Here is a 13,642-nt window from a genome sequence, read left to right as displayed (position 1 = left end):
TGGCTCAGCACTTGGGGTACCCTTTTAACGCACCTGTGTTAGCTGGCTACACATCACACAATTCCAGCCTTCATATCACTTCTCCTCTCCCAGATAAGCCAGTAAAGTGTCGGTAACATCTCTCTCTCATGGACCATCAGGAAAATGTCATTTATGTACATAGGTGGGGAGGGTGGGAGAGGGGGCGAGGGTCACTTCAGGTGCCACCACGTTTTGCAAGCCACAAATGACAACTTACTCTTGACTTTCTCTTCCTCTTCTGAGTTGGTCCCCACAGCCCAGGCCTCACCTGCAAGCCCCAGACGCTCAGGTCCAGAGCAAGATCAGAAGTGTCAACTTCCAAACTCCAAGAGCAAACTGCTCATTGTTTGAGACAAATTATCATCCCCCCGCCCCCTGCCAATTCACCTGGAGAGAAAGAGTACTGAGCATGAATGTGCCTCCAGGAAGAGAAGGAACAGATGCGACCAGTTAACTTAGAAGGAAATCAAAGACCAAAGAGGAAAATAAGCGGCCGGACACCGAGCCCTCTTCCCACACATCAGGCTCCTGGCCACGTCCACCTGTCCATGTCCCAATGTCTTCAAGCATCTTTAAGTAGAACTGACCAAGGTCACTAACAGAAACATGGGCTGAAATCCTAGCAACATGGACTGGGTAAGCCTGGGCCTCAGAGCAATGGACAGGGTGCTGGAGGGTGACAGCAGCAGATGCCCGTCCTATGGGGACTAAGCCGTCCAAACACGATGAACTGAGTAAATCGGCTGTCTCCTGAGTGTGCCCAGGATTGTGAAGAGAGCAATCAGAACAGGATTTTCTTTTTTTTTTTTTTTAAGATTTTATTGATTTATTCATGAGAGACACAGAGCGAGCGAGCGAGCGAGAGAGAGAGAGAGAGAGAGAGAGAGAGGCAGAGACAGAGGGAGAAGCGGGCTCCATGCAGGGAGCCTGACATGGGACTCGATCCCGGGTCTCCAGGATCACAACCTGGGCTGAAGGCGGCACTAAACCGCTGAGCCACCAGGGCTGCCCTAGAACATTATTTTCAATTAGAGCAGAAAGGGAACAAAGGACCACATTCTTATTTTAAAATCCTGTAATGCTGACACAGGGCGGGCCCAGCTGCCCTTCCATCAGGTACTCTGGGAGGGGTGCCTCACTGCATGAAAACCCTGCCTTCCCACTGCAGCACTCACTGGGAGACAGACCCCAAGCTCCCTGAATATCGCTGGACTCCGCTGCAACATGCAGGTCCCCCTCAAGAGAAAAAGGCTCCTTACCGATGGCAATACTGTCCTCTCCCTGGCTCAGCTGGTCCACACAGGTCCTAGAACTTTCCTAATCCCACCTCCTACAGTATATACCTCCTGCATTTGTGGAAAATTCTGGCTTCTCCCTGTCTCTGGCTACCCATCCACCTGCCCTCCCACCCTTTAACAGAAACACATCCTGCCAGCAGAAACACACCTGTTTTAGAGACCATAAGTCCCTTTCTGTGCATAAGAAGTTTTGAATCTCATGCAGATGGGATGGCCTACCTGGAAAAACTTAAATTAAGACTCTAACAAAGTCAGAGGCCTTAGAAATTCATTTACTTTCTTTCTCCTGAAACACAGCATACCCTTAAAACAAAGAATGTGTCACCATCCTTCACTAATTCAATTACAACAGCTCAAATGAGGTCAATCCTGTTGAATGCTAAGTCCTGAGGTACACAACAATGTTCACAGTATGTATCAGATTTATGGACTGCATGTGAGTGACCCCTCCAAAATTCATTTGTTGAAATCCTAGTCCCCAATATGGTATCAGGAGATGAGGCCTTTGAAAGGCAATAGGGTCATAAGTGTGGAGTCTCACACACTCTGAGACTCTGGGGAGCTTACTTCCTCCCCCTGGTCCATCCCATGAGAACAGGACCAGAGCCAGCCGCCCATAAACCAGAGGGAAGGCTCTCCCCAGATACCCATGCTCTGATCTCAGACTCTCCCATTTTCAGCACCACCAAGAATAAATGTTTGCTCCTTGTGGACACCCTATTATTTGTGGGCTCCATGTTCTCAAATACATCTCCCTGCTAATATCGCTCATGGTACCATCGTGGCAACGCCAAGAAGGACAGAGAGTGGTGAATTTGAGTCCCCTGCCCCTCACACAAGCTCCCAGCTGATGTCACAGCAGCTGACGCCCAGTCCTCCTGTGTTACTCCTCATGCAGAGAGGACCAGACAAGGGACAAAGGAGGGGGTGGGTAGCGCGGTGTGAGGAGCTCCTGTGCTGGGGCTTGGCAGATTGGGTTCAAATCCCTGCTCCAGTGCGTGTTGGGCAACCTCATGCAAGTCGCTTCCCACTTTCCAACCTCATTTTCTTTTTTTGTAAAATAAAGAGAATCTCACAGGATAGGTTGCTTTTAGGACTTCAGAGTATGGTCTGCATGAGATGTGTATGTGTGTGTTTCCACCTGAAGGCTCAGTATCTGCTAATTCAGTGTCTGCAGTGACTTAACAGATCATGACTTCAGTGAATAATGAGAATGGAAATAGTACACACTTCCCAATTGTATGGACTTCAGTCCCAGCAGCCTTCCATCTTCTCAATGCACAGTCCCCACAAAAACTCTGTGTGGTGGACATCACGATCCTCATTTTCCTTGAATCAAATCCAGGATAGAAGAGGGAGTGCTACTTGCCCTGGGCTTTGGGGGTATGTGCACAATGATGTAAGCCCTCAGCCCCCAGGATGGCTGGTCCCTGGCCCAGTGCTCTCTCCTCCTCCCGCTCATGTCAGGCTCCCCAGTGACTTCCTGTGGCACACTGGGTAAAATCCAAACTCCTGATTATGGTTTACAGGCTTGATGACCTGGACCTCCTCCTTCTCCAGCCTCGCCTTGTACACACCTCGCCTCCCAGCACAGGACCCCTCCTAGTAGGTCCTCTTTCTCTCTCTGGAGCTCTCCTGGACTCATCCCCTCTCAAGGCCCTTCCATGATCTTCCCATGTCTGAATTCTGATACTTGTCCAGGTCTGTGGAAACATTAACTGGCTGCCTACAGGCCATCCAACCACCCACACCAGCGCTTCTGCCCCAACATACATGCACCTTCTTCCTTTCTAACATTACAAAGATTTTGTTCAGAAAACCCACTGCACCCCATCCACCATGGGCCCTGCCAAGCCAGTCATTCTACCCCATTCTCTTTGCCAGCGATTGGCTTAGGGGAGACTGTGTGACACAATTCCAGCCAATGAGGCATGAGAAGCTCATGGGGACACTGGAAAGGTCTCCTTGCCCAGGAGAGATGCCCAGGAAGCTGCCCTCCTTCCCCTACTGGATGCTGTCACCTTGCAGATGACAACTGGGATTGCAGCAGTGATCTCAGAGCCTTGAGAGAGCTGGCGCGGACCAGGCTGACACCGTGTGCATGAAGAACAGAAGAGCAGAAGGAAGCAAGTCCTCTGGGATGAAGATGGACCACCAGACCAGCCCACCTGTAACCACCTAACCTCCTACCTTCTTATCCAGGTAATCTACTTTCTCTTGTTGTTAAAGCTGTTTGGTCCATGGTTTTTTGTTCCTTACCACCAAAAATAGCATAAATTTTACAGGACAGCTCAGATGCCTCTACAGAAGGCATTCCTTGAGTCATTTCTAATTTAAACTTGGCACTCTCTCACCTGGTCACTCTGCACCTCAATACACTGTTTTCCTCTAATTTATGTGTGTGCTCCTGTGTAGACTACACTCACAATATTTCCATGTTGTCTATAGCATTATCACTTAAAACATTCATATCGTTCATGTCATAGGGCTTACACCATACTGATTACACTAGACCACTCTACCTATACAACACTACACAGTTTGCCTTTCAAGACTTAGCACCATCTGAATGCTCTTGCTTGTTTTCTTGTTATTATCTCTGTTCCCCACCTGGAGGTGATCTGTTTGAGAAACATGGACCTTTCCCCTCTTAACTGTTAGGTCTGTACATCCTTCTGCAGTGGCACATACAGTCTACATGGCACACTGAGGTGTTCAGCAGGTAGTCACTCAGTGAGAATTGATCTCAATGGTTTCCTCTGTGGTGCCATTCATTCCCGTGCCCCATGAGAAGCACATCTGGGTCAGAAGGGGGACGAGGAGCCTTAGACAAAGTTATCATGTTCATGGCATTCACACAAAAGTTCGTTTAATACACCCTGAGAGGAGACAGACCAGTAGGAGAAACCAAGAGCAAAGCTCAGGAAGCTGCTGGTCAAAGAGTTGATAAATTGGATTCCTAGTATGAATGTGGCCTCTTAGCCAGGAACAGAGATCTCTGTGTCATGTCACCCATGTGTATGTGTGTTGGGAGGGGACAGGAAGACACAGCAGCAAGGTAAGATCAGCCAAGCTCCCACCTCTCATCTAAATGATACCATCGGGGCTCTCTTGAGCCCCAAAAGCAGCATCCTAATATGAGAAGAGCCAAGGAGAGGAATATGGACATTGGAAGCAGATGGTCCCCACCATGTTAGTCTGTGAGTATGTGCAAGATGGCTTGTAAAGTGTCACCTTGGGAAGGCTGCATTCAGAGGTTAACATTTCACTGTCAAATTATCCTTCTGCAGCTACATTACTTCAGAGTAATAGAGGAAAATACAGGCTCTCTAAATGAAAATAAGTTTCCTTGGGGATCCTGTAAGATGTATCATTTACTTCATTTTCTGTTTTAAAAGAGAAACTAGAATTGAGTTTCTGTATCAGCTCCCCTCTGGGTTTGCCACACCCATGATCCGTCTGGCCTGTCTGCCCCCAGAGAAAGCGGACTGCGCATAAAGCTCCCCTCGCAACCCCTCCCCCACACCAAGAAAGCACTAGAAAGGAAAAAAGCTACACAGTCAAATAGTATGTTTCCCACAATTCACACAGAAAATGCTGAAGTCCCATAGTAAGATTGGCGAAAAGAAAAACCTTTGATATTCAACTGTCATCCGGATCAAACAATTTGTATTTATCACCATGTTTAGAAAAATACACTGTGTCTGAGGAGCAGTAGGTACTCAAAAGATATTTATCTTGCCTTGAGTATGTACACTTCCAAGAAACACAAAAAGGGATAATGGCTATCATGTGCTGGTGCTTACTATGCACTTACCACGCATGGCTTTTAGTACTATGTTGAGAAGTATACCCATTAAGTCCCCCAAATACTCCATGTTAGTTAGGTCTTTTGTACCCATAGCAGGGATGCGGAGACTGAGGCCCAGCAGGGGCTGCCTCTCCAGGGCAGGGGTTCACATTCAGCCCCTCTGAATCAGGGGACTCCTCAACCCTGAGGGTTAGTATCTCAGTGTAGCCCAGGCAAGGAGAAGACACCGTGCTGCCCCCAAACGACTTGACTGGGAAAAGCAGGACCTAAATACACACGCTGGGATTTTGTCTCCACTGCACTGAGGTCTAATTTATGTTATGCGTCCGTCGTCTGAAGGCACACTCGGAGGAGTCTGGCAGTGCACACATCTGTGAATCCACAACCACACCCAGACCTAGGACATTCCCGTCGTCCCAGAAGACTCCTTGTGCCTCTTCTCAGTCCCCCACTCCCTCTGCCCCTGCCTCAGGCTCCATGGATGTACTCTGGGTCATTGATCATTAGGAACAGACTAGTTCAGACTAGCTTCATCCTTAGTCCTCAAGTCCAGGGAGAGGGAGTGAGAGTAACACTTGCTGCCCCAGACAGAGGTCCGGAGACCAGGGTCCTCGATCAAAGGCTTCCCTCATCACATCTGAATGTCACTCCCAGTCCTCCGGGGCCAGACTCTGCCCCGGGGCACTAAACCTTCCAGCTCTGATGTTCATTCACTGCTCTACCATTTAGAGGAATCAGAGATAAGCTCAGGGCCGCAGCATATGTTGGCGTAACAAAGCTTTTCTCTGCTTGACATCCCTCATCTGTAAATAAGAGTAAGTCATCTATTTGTTTAACAGGTATTTCGTTCATGTCTTCAGAGACCCAGGAACTGTCCTGGGTGCTGGAGATGAAGTGATGGGCACACAGTCAGTGCTGTAAAGGACCCCGCAGTCTAAGGGAGAGACAGACAGGCTGAGCAGCTCGTGGAGGAGTGCAATCAGGTGGCTAGGTGGGTTTGAAAGGCAGCTGGAGCAGGTACAAGCATAGGCAGTGGAGACGGAGGGGCCCTTTTGGTTAGAACAGGCAGGGAGGCTCCCCTGGACTGGTAGCATTTGAGCAGAGACCTAAAGGAGGTGAGAAGTGAGTTCTGAGGATATGAACATCTCTGAAAGTGGAGGAGACAGGAAGTGCTAAGTTTGGATTTTACCCCAGTGAGTGAGAACAATGAGAAGCTGAGGCATCTGAAGCAAAAAAGTGTCATGTTCGATGACATTAACAGGAAACCTCTGGCAGGATCGCAAGATGAGAGAAACCACATGGGGGCCATTGAGCCAGTCCAACAGTAACACAAGGGTGGCTCAGGTCAGGGTGGGAGGGACGGAGGTAGTAAGAAGTGGCCTGATTCGGGATGTATTCCACAGGCCCTGGGAAGGATTTACCACTGGAAACGAGGCCGGGTATGAAAGAGACAGAGAAGCCATGGTTTTTGGTCTGAGAAATCAGACAGATGGCACTGCCCTCCCTGAGATTAGGGAAAGCTGCACAAGAGGCACCTGGAGAAGAGAGAAAGAGTCTGGAGTGCAGTTTTGAAAATATTAAACCTGAAATGCTTATTAGTCATTGAAGATGTTCAGGGAGAAGCTGGAAACTCACGTTTAGAGCTCATGAGAGAGATTCAGGCTGGAGAAATGAATTTGGATTATGCGGGCACACATGGTATTCAAAGCCAGGAGACTAAGTAACAGTCTATGTGTAAGCTTCAAGCATGCCAACACTGAGAGGTCACGAATACAACGACCAAGTCAAGGACACTGAACACAGGGTGCCAGTTTGTTACAAAGGAAAGGCCCCCAGAGAGAAGGTGGGACTGGTTATCGGTGCTGTTGGGAAGTAAGGCATGGACAGAAATGTGACCACTAGCATCAGCCGTGCAGGACTCCCTGGAAACCTCAACATAGGCACTAGGGAACGGGAGAGGCCTGATGGGGGCAGGCTCAAGATAGAATGGGCTTCTGAGGAGGGTGCTATAGCAAGCTTTTTAAAGGAGGTCTGTCATAAAGGGAGGAACAACAGATGAGGACACCTGTTCTGAGTGTCAAATAAGATGAACCACAGAATTCACTTAGCCTGAACATGGTGGGTGCTCAGAAAGAACAAATGTAATCATAACTTCACTAACGGTAATAGTAAGAGTAAGTAAATACTGCTGCCACACTGAACTTCACCGGGTCTGTTTGCAAATTGGCCATATATGGGTGTAGTGGTCAGACAGCAAGTCCAGCTCAGATGGCTGCTTTTCCCAGAGTTCTCAGCCTGAACTGAACAAATCACTGGCCCCACCCCAAACTCACCAAATACCCACTACCCACTATGAGTTTGGATACTGAGGTCAGAGGAGAAATTCACTGCCTGACTGCTGGGAGCTTGCGGCTTAAAATGAGCTAATAGGATCAATGCTTCCTGAGTAAGCACTAGATGTAAGTTGCCGATAGAATGCCTCAGAGTAATGCTCTGGCCCCCTCCCCAGTACCTGTTGTGTAACAGGAAGAAAACAGAGACCTTGTCAGGGAGGCTCTTCAATCCAGTGACCAACACAGGAAATGGGAAAAAAATCATAGACTGAAGTGAAAGTTAATAGTTTGCAAACTGGTGGCAACACAGAGCAAAGCCTTTTTCAGAAGCAAACAGGAGTGGTCAGGGCAAGTTTCCCAGGTCCAAATGTGGAGATTAGTGAGGACTTCTCTTACATACATATAACCTCTCTTGCCCGCCACCTGCATGATGGGTAGACAGGAGGAAGGAAGACAGGAAGAGCAGGGGAACTTCTTCAAGATAAAACCCAACAATATTGCATTTTAGAATTTATAAAATTCTATGGCATCTGAGATTCTCAATTGCCACATGTGGCAGATTTCAAGACTACCCAGTACTGCATCCTTATCCTTTGCCACTTGACTTTGCTGCCTCTCCTACTGCACACAAAATATACTTTCTTACTTCCATAATATTGGGTTGGTGCAAATGACTTGTTTGTGCAGCAGAATTTTTAGCAAAATGTCATAAGAAAACACTTAAAACATAGTTAAAAAGACTGGGTTTGCCCTCTTGTTGTTTGCCCTCTTGATGAGCTGAACCCCAGTAGATCTGAAGACCCACGGGCAATGCCAAGTGCTTGTGGTAGCCTATGATTGAGATATGGGGGCTGTTTGTTATGTAGGAACAACTAACTGATGCACTTAGTGATGATGCGTTGTGAATCACAACCCAGAGTAGAAATACATCTTACATTATGACCAAAACACAAGCAGTATGAACAGAAAGTATGAAGAGAAGCCCAAGTTTTATAAAAATCTACTTACCTTCACTATGTGTAAGTCCCTTTGAATTTTCTATCCTGTTCTGTTCCATTCCATTCTATTTACTCTTCTCAATGCTATTCACCTCTGAGCCATCCCATGACATCACTTTTTTTTACAAGATGCTGGTGGATCCCATAAAAGGTGGCCTTTAATTTGAAAAATTCTGCACATGAGCATTGTGGGAAAGTTATTCATACCATTTTACAGATGAGGAAACTAAGGCTCAGTTAGGTCACCTCGTTAGTCATGGAGAGGGAGAGTCAGCCTTCTTCCCCCAAGCTGTGTGCCCTGACCCAACACTCTCCTGTTTTATTGGTCAAATAGTGGCTACAGTAACCTCTGATCCTTTCTCTCTGTTCAGTTGGTTCTTTGGTTTTCACTTAAAGTATTTTTAACATAAGGGGCCTAGGTTATTCTCTGCTAGAGACAGAATCACATCAGCCAGTTCCCAGTTTCAATTCAGAGATGTAGAAAGCTGCAAAGAGCATTCCTCCATGGAATTCCTTCCCTATTAAACTGCAGTTAAAACGTCTTAAACCCATCAGAGAACTGAGCTGTGGGGCCCCAGACTACCCTGGAATCTGGAAGAAGATGTACACCTGTAGGGAGAAAGGAAGACTGAACATGTGTTTCCCTGGGGCAGATGCTGCTGGATGCCATATAAGCCAGGAAAAGGAATCCATGTGAAAATTTTTATTTACTTGCCAAAGACCAAGTATGGGCTGCTGTGAAGGAGTGAAGGGCCCTGGGCCTATGAATGGAGGGGAGTTTGTACCTGTTGGGACCTCTGTGAGTCCCACAAGGCACTTGGAAGCAAAGATAAGAGAATGGCCAGAGACAGCTTCCCTCAGGGGCCTGGCTGGGGAGGTCACAGCAGCTGCCATAGACACTGCACAGTGCCCTAAGAACAAGGGTCTTCTGTTCAGGAAGAAGCATGTTAAAACTGCCACCTTGGGAAATAGTGGATCCACTGCATCTAAAGGAAGCAGTTTGAGTTAAATTTAAGCTGCCTCATTAAAAAGTCCTGCATTACTCTGGCAAACAGCACTGTGCTCAGATTAAAATGTATACAATAAGAATCTCTAGGACCTAACAATGCACCTGTCCCCAAATGGGTCCTCAGGTGATGCTAGGCTTTGTAAATCAGATGCATCCACCTCTCTGACATAATCATCTACCTTGTCCCTTCTGTAAGTAAGCATTAACGTATGACCTTGGTCATCTTCACTGTCCCTAGAACATCACTGAACTATGCGCCATAATACTGTGTGACAATGAGCAAGGATAACCGGAGTCTTAACTTCCTCATCTGCAATGTCATTTGGCCTCACTTGGCAAAAACATATAGCATTTGCATATAAAAGATATCTTTCTTTTCTCAATGACCCATGCAGATGGCCATTGGGTTCCAAAGTTAATGGAAGGAAAATTGCACCCAACCAATATCATACAAGACCTCTGTTTTAGTTTATAAGGCATAGAATTCACAATTTTTCAATACAAAAGTACGTACGACAACATGTATATATGTGAGTAATATGTATAATTTACATGTAACACACAACTGCAAAAATGGATGGTATCTGCAAGTTATTTCATTATTTCTCTCTGCATGGGACACTCGAGCGATGCGGAGGACTCTAGCGTTATCGGCCTCTCCCGGTTGTTGTTACTGCCTATGACTTCTGTAAAGATATTTTTCAGGCCCTCCAACATTTCATTGGTCAAAGGGATGCTCTGTGGCCTCAGTACATTCTTCAATGTCTTTCTGAAGGGGAAGAGATCAATGAAGCCATTGCAACCCACTTGCCCAGCCCCAGATCTATGCACAATGCATCTTTGACAATGGTGGCCAAATGCTTACAGCATACACACATCTTCCCCACAGACTGTGCTGAAACGTACTGACTTACACTCTACCAGGCAGAGTAAAGGAGAGCCAAATTACCAGATGCATCATTCCTACCATATGTATGTATGTAAATGTGAGTGCATGTTATTTTTGGCCAACTGCATAGAGTTGAATGGCCAAGAGGTAAATAATCATGTGATACAACCCTGAGCCCTTTGGAACCCTCATATGGTCATAAAGACAAATGCAAACATCAGAACCGAAATCAAGTAGCAATGTCTGCATCTACTGCCAGTGGGTACACTTTGCTTAGATATTCTTCAGACTATCATAAAGAATAAATATACAAATTCAAAACAATTCTCCTAGAGCACTCTAGGAGAAAAAGTCCATGGACTCCAGCTACAGGAACCTTGTATCTACCTTGTTTTAAATCTTCATATGCTAAGACTTACCCTACTCACACTTACTTCTCCGCCCCTCCTAGACTGTAAGGCAAGTCTTTTGAGAACAAGCATGTTGCCTTATTTGACTTCCTGTAGCCTGTGGCCTGGGGCCCTGCAGACACACAAGAACTGTGCAGGGGCTGTGAGAGAGACCAAGTGGGCTGCTCAGGGTTTGCAGCCTGGGGCTGCAGGTCTATGAGCCCCTCCACATCCACCCAGCTAACAAGCCTTCAGCAGCACTGCTGGTCCCACCAGGGTCCCTGCTCTCAGGAGACTCTCCAAGTCTACCTCTCCAGGCCTGACCACAACTGTGCACTCAGCCACATTTCTATTCATCTATTCTTTCTCATGCAGGCCAGTCTAGCTTCCTGAGCTGGACCATGCTTGGGATGTGCCATTTCCTCATCTCTCCAAAGTGGTCGGTCCAGAGCCAGCCCATACCTGCCTAGTGGTCCAGGCCTCTTGGCAAGTGCACACCTCGGGGCCAGTGTGGGCAGAACTGAGGCCACTGTTCTTCTGTCCTTTCCCATCTAACACATATCTTCATTTCAGAACCCTGAAGTCCTGGTGCTAAAAGAGACCTCAGAGATTATCTGATGACACCCCACATAGGGGTGCATCCCGAGGAGGGTGGGGATAAGTCTGTCTTAAAGGTACAGAGTTTTCACACAAGTGTGGGCCTTAGAACTCAAGGCCAGCTCGGGGCCAGTGATGACATATGGCAGGGTCTGGGCAGAACTGCAAGGGCACAAAATGAATCCAAGGCCCACCTGAGCAGAGGAGGCAGTGACTGGCCGAACAATCACCCACAGGCTGGTCAGGCCTCCCTGGCTTCCATCCACTTGAACTGTAAGGAGGGACTGATGGTCCTGTGCACTTGAAGAGCCCAGTACATTTCCTGCACAACAGGGACCACCAACAATTCCTCTTGTCCAATTTCCTGTCCCACTCAATCAATGGCACTAGTGCAGAGCATAATTTCTGCATTCCGTTTATCAGACCACATCTATGCAGAAATAAAAGAAGTCTGGTTCTTTCGCACCAAGAAAAAGAATCTCTGTCTAAATCATATTCAACAAGGTTTGAACCTACCCTAACAAACAAATGCTTCCAAAATTGTGCCCCTTAAACAAAACTACACCCAGGAAATTAGGCCCAAGATGATGATGTGTTGTAAAGTTTAGCATATGCTTATCTGAGGAATGTTTTCATGCTAGCATCTCATCCCTTGACACTGGGAGATTTTAGAAGCACCACCGACGCTTGTTAGCTTAGGAAAAGATCCAAGCACTTCGTATTCATCAAACGGTGCCCCAGAAGGGATTAAGAGCTGTTTATCTGGTGAAAGCCCAGCATATGGCACTGCCCAGCTTCTCGCACCCGCTCTGACTGCACACAGTGAGCCTGCTAGAGAGAGGCGCAGTTAATTAGGTTCCATTGGCAAAGATGCCAGAGTCACAAGCTTAGGTGTTTGGGGTTTGCACATAAATTAGTTGCATAAAAGAAAAGCATTTTGGCAGGATAAGCATATTCTCAGGGGAAAGAGCGGGTTCATGCTTTCCAAACTTACTTTGAAAGCACTTATTTATGAAAATTTCTTTTAAAGAAGAAACTTTTCTATAAAAGAACACTGTGAATTATGAACTCTAGGCATAAATACCGGCAGCTGAGAGATTTTATCTCTGAGACTCTGGGCAAAGGGAAAACATAAATACAGATGATGGTTCTAACCACCAGTTGCTGCAAAACCAAAATGAAAAAGAGAGGGATATGAAGGGTCCAAGTGGAGAAGCACTGGCAGAGACTAGATGTGCTCACAGCTGCCAAGAGAGGGCTAGACGTCCCCACCTGTACTCCCAGTGACCAGCTCCAGGGAGCCCGGCCTGGATGTAGGTCACAGCGAAAGGCCGGGTGTGCACGCAATGCCTCACAGCATGGAGTCACCGGATGCTCCCCAATGGCTTCTGCATCTATGCCAGCATGGCCTGGGCTACGTGAAATTCTGGGTGTCAAAACTCTTCTCTGTCCAGCCTGAGAAGTAGCCTCATGGTGACATTATAGTGGTTCTTACGGGAAATGACTCAGCTTTGTGGAAACCCCTACTTACACTGCAGCACATTAACATAATTGCACCCAGTATATTGTTCTGCTACTCACCTACTACAGCTAACCAACCTAAGGTATTTACAATAGAATTCAATATAACCACACAGTTAGACCGTATCTCTTCCACACCACTGGCCTAGGGTGGGGCTTCAGGGTGTTGGCTCAATAACCAAACCCTTCTGACACTAGGAAGGTGACCCAAACAAGGAAGGTGGGTCTGCTGTGAATGGCAGGGAAGTTGGGGACTGTGGCAAACTCAAGGGAGACCCCCGAGCCCCACACAGAGGGGACAGCTCCACTCACTGGCCTACCACTGCCTGCGTCCAGAGGTCCAACTTTGCAAGAGAAACAGAAAACTCAGGGTTTTGGTGAAATCAACTAATTTTGAATGTTGGCATCTAAATGTATATATTTTATAAGGTACTTTCCTGGCCAAACATAGCATGTCTTGAGGGCTATATCTGCCTCAAAGGCTATCATTTTATGGCCTCTGGCCTATTCTTGAACAATGCAGGTTTGAACTGCAAGGGTCCACTTACATGTGGATTTTTTCCCCCATAAACACAGTATGTACTGTGAATATATTTTCTCTTCCTTTTGATTTTCTTAATAACATCTTCTTTTTTCTGGCTTCCTTTATGGTGAAAATACAGCATAGAAAACATAGAACATTCAAAATTGTGTTCATCAACCATCTACATTATCAGTAAGGCATCCAGTCAACAGTAGGCTATTACTAGTTAAGTTTTGGGGGAGTCAAAAATTAA

General features: G+C 46.8%; 1 protein-coding gene across 1 annotated transcript in view; it reads right to left on the bottom strand.

The window, feature by feature from the left end:
* Window positions 1–13,642, bottom strand: part of TMEM132B (transmembrane protein 132B) — a 371,639-nt gene that overhangs the window by 13,047 nt on the left and 344,950 nt on the right. The window lies entirely within an intron of this gene.

This window comes from Nyctereutes procyonoides, unplaced genomic scaffold (genome assembly GCF_905146905.1).
Source record: "Nyctereutes procyonoides isolate TBG_1078 unplaced genomic scaffold, NYPRO_anot_genome, whole genome shotgun sequence".
NCBI classification, from domain to species: domain Eukaryota; kingdom Metazoa; phylum Chordata; class Mammalia; order Carnivora; family Canidae; genus Nyctereutes; species Nyctereutes procyonoides.
This window is presented reverse-complemented; position numbering and strand designations above follow the sequence as displayed.